This window comes from Propithecus coquereli, unplaced genomic scaffold (genome assembly GCF_000956105.1).
Source record: "Propithecus coquereli isolate 6110/MARCELLA unplaced genomic scaffold, Pcoq_1.0 Scaffold686, whole genome shotgun sequence".
NCBI classification, from domain to species: domain Eukaryota; kingdom Metazoa; phylum Chordata; class Mammalia; order Primates; family Indriidae; genus Propithecus; species Propithecus coquereli.
In genome coordinates, this window is record NW_012152907.1 from 198,049 (window position 1) to 202,139 (window position 4,091).

Below are 4,091 nucleotides of genomic sequence, written 5' to 3' on the forward strand. Positions count from 1 at the left end.
TTCAGGATGTGTAACCATTACCGCTACCCACTTCTAGAATTTTTTCACAGTCCCAGACAGAAATTCTCTACCCATTAGATGATAACTCCCCATTCCCCTGACCCCTAGCAGCCACCATTCTACTTTCTGCCTTTATGACTTTGACTTCTCCAGGTACCTCGCATAAGTGGAATCATACAGCATTTGCCCCTTTGTGTCTGGCGGCTTTCAGTTAATGTAACCGAAAGGAGGTTCGTTCATGCTGTAGAGTGTGTCAGGATTTTCTTCTTTTTGTGGCTGATCACGTGCACTTTTGCAGGAACGCAACACACCATGACTTGGTTGCCCATGGAGTAGCGCACACCTGTTCCCTTTTACAGCCGAATAATATTCTTTCGCGTAGATATACCACATTTTGTTTATCCATTCACCTGTTGCAGCCATGTGGGTTGTTTCTGCCTCTTGGCCGTTGTGAAGACTGCTGCTGTGAACATTCATATGCAGCTATCTGTTTGAGTCCCTGCTTTCAGTTCTCTTGGGCACACACCTGTGAGTGGAATTGCTGGGTCATGTGATAATTTGGTGTTTAACCTCTGAGCATGTACTTGGAATTCTTGTGTCTAAAAAGTTGCCAGTTTTAATTTCTGATACAGTAAACACTGGTAGATAAAACTACATAAATGATAGCTCTGTGGTCTCCAGTGGTTTTAAGTGTATAAGGAGACTGGGGACAAAGAAGTCTAAGGACTGCTGGTGTGTTAGATGTTCTTGTTTTGGGACTGTGGCCTTGCGTTGGTGGGATGAGGGCACGGGTCATTTCCTAAAGCACCAGCCATCCGTTGGCTGGGAGGAGCTGGCCTGCTTCTCCTGTGTTACCACAAAGAGACAGTTATCCCAGGAAGGCCTGGGACAGGGCCTTGCCAGGCTAGCAGTGGGAAGAAGAGGTGACCGTTTCTGTGTGTGTGGCAGAAATCGTGCTGCTTACTTACAGAGGAATTGGGGAGGATATTGAGAAAGAAAGGAAGGGAATGTTGATACACAGCTAAAGCGATGCTGGTTCAGCCCATCAGAGTCACCGTCTGGCCCATGTGCGACGCAGGCTCCGTCAAGTCCTGGGCTGGCCTACTCTGTTCACCGCCACAGCCCTGTCGTCTGGAGAATTGCCTGGCCCAAAGTAGGCTCATGTGTTAGCCCGTGACCTACATCTTCAGCTGTTTCCAGAACAGCCCCTATACTACAGGTGGATCATGAAGGGCGAGAACCTTCCCTGTTGGAGAACTGTTGTTGACACTTTGTTGTCTACTAGCAGAACATGGGAAGATGTTTGAGCAGCGCAGTTCCCCAGGCATTCGGCAAGGGCCTCCCTGTGCTGGGTGTTGGTGGGCGGTGTGGGGTGCGGGGCAGGGATAAAGGTAGGACCCTATACATATACTCCACAACAGGGTTTGGCGAATCACACCTGCAGCTGATCACTTTTTTTTTTTTTTTTTTTGCTTTGACATAAAGCTTTATTGGGACACAGTCACACCCATGTATTCATACATTATCGGTGGTCACGCCCATGTGTTCATACATTATCTGTGGCTGCGCTGGCTCTGCAATAGCAGAGTTGAGTAGGTGTGGCAGAGACAGTGTGGCCTGCACAGATGGAAACACCTACCATTCGGCTCTTGAAGCAGAAGTGTGCTTACCCTGCTGGAAATGGGAGACAGGGTCAGAGGAGAGCTGCTTAGTAAAGCAGGGCTGGGCTGAGAAGTCAGGCCCCAGGGGCAGGGCGGGTGGGGAGTCTGGGGAAGGGTTCCTGGAAGATGGGGTGTCTTGGAACCTGGGGAGCAGGGATGCCATGGACTAAGGCCCACAGTGGGGAGCCCAGGTGTGTTCAGGATGTAGCAAGACAAACATCTGCTGACAGCTTTTTCCGCCCTCTTCTGATAGCTATTTAAAAAAAATCTTTGAGAGGAGTATAAAGAAAAGGCCAGAAAGCTCATATGGAGCTGTTTTAGCCAGATCTGTCTGGTTGTAAGAATTTGAGGTAGTGCATTGAAACTTTTGTAGGCCTAGTGTATGATTTGCCTGAGGAAATTTGAAGGGCTAATATGATATGAACTGTGAATTTGCTTTGACTGAGCAATATCGTAGCTTTTTGATAGAATGGCCACTGTTAAAAATGTTCTGCTGGGGGCAACATGAGTAACATAAATATCTGTACCCCCATAATATGCTGAAATAAAAAAAAAAAAAAATGTTCTGCTGGGCGTGACAGTGCGTCCCTGTAACCTCAGCTACTCCGGAGGCTGAGGCGGGAGGAACACTTGAGCCCAGACGTTAAGGCTGTGGGTGGCTGTGATTGCGTCTGTGAACAGCCACTGCTGTCCAGCCTGGGCAACAAAGAGACACCCAATCTCAAAAAAAGAAAAGTTCTGTTGCTAAATTTTTATTAGGGAACAAACTCTTTCTCAATATGAATAGTTTGGGAAATTAGAAGTCTTTAACATAAAACTGGGAGACCTAGAGTGCTTTGGGAGGAATGGAGTGTTTCAGCTCAGTTGCAGATAAGGTGCGCAGACTTCAGGCCAGAAGGTACCATCCCAGTTGTCGATTTCACTCATTGAGAAGTTCCCTAGCGCCAGTCATGGGGTAAGCCCCGAGTTTATTTTTTTTATCTTTTTTTTTTTGAGACAGAGTCTCACTCTCTTGCCTGGGCTAGAATACCGGGGCGTCAGCCTAGCTCACAGCAACTTCAAACTCCTGGGCTCAAGTGATCCTCCTGCCCCAGCCTCCTGGGTAGCTGGGATTACAGACATGCGTCACCACACTCGGCTAATTTTTTCTAGTTTTAGTTGTTTGGCTAATTTCTTTCTATTTATAGTAGAGACGTCTCGCTCTTGCTATGGCTGGGCTCAAACTCCTGAGCTCAAGCGATCCTCCGACCTCGGCCTCCCAGAGTGCTAGGATTACAGGCGTGAGCCACCGTGCCTGGCCTAGCCCCAAGTTTATAATTGTGAAAAAGACCTGACTCCTGCCCACAGGGCCAGGGTGAGATCTGAAAGGCCAAACCTGTCTTGTCCAGAGGAAGAAATGGGTCAGACAGGCCATGATTTGATCTTTCTTTTTCTTTTTTTTTTTTTTAAGATGGAGTCTTTGTTGCCGGGGCTAGAGTGCAGTGGTATGATCATAGCTCACAGCAACCTCAAACTCCCGGGCTCAAGCGATCCTCCTGCCTCAGCCTCCCAAGCAGCGGGGACTATAGGCGCTTACCACTGTGCCCAGCTCTCATTCAGTTTTTTTAAAAAAACTGTCAAATTGTTTTCCAAAGTAGAGGTGCCATTTTACATGCCCACTGACAATGAGTTCCGATTGTTCTATGTACTTGCCAACACTTTAAATTTTAGCCATTCTAATAAGTATGTAATAGTATTTCTTTGTGGTTTCAATTTGCATTTCCTTAATGACTAACGATGTTGAGCATCTTTTTATGTGCTTATTTGCCATCTGTTTATCTTTGGTTAAGTGAGCATTAAAATCTTTTGCCTATTTTAACTTCCGAGGGCAGACGGGATCCGGCGCGGTCAGGGCAGGGTGGCCACAGACTGCCTATTTTAAAAATTGGGTTATTTGTTTTGTTTTTATTGAAATTTGAGAGTACTTTATGTACTCTGGATACAAGCGCTTTATCAGATATATGATTTGCAGATGTTTTCTTTCTGTACGTGGCTTGTGTTTTCATTCTCTCAATAGTGTCTTTTGAAGAACAAAAATTCTTAATTTTGATTTCTAATTTATCAACTTTTTCTTTTATGGATCATGTTTGTGGTATATGCATCTAAGAAATCTTGCCTGAACTAAAGTCACAAAGGCTTTCTTTGCATGTTTTCTTCTGTGAGTTTTATGGCTATAGGCTTTACATGCAGGCCTGTGATTTATTTTGAGTTAATTTTTGTACGTGGTGCAAGGAATGGATCAAACTACGTCCTCCTCCTCCTCCACACACCCCCTCCTCTTCTGCCAGCGTCTCAGTACCACTGTTGAAAAGACTGTTCTTTCTCCATTGAAGTACCTTCTCACCTTTGTCATAATTAGTTACTCGTGTAGAATGTAGGTTTGTTTCTGCA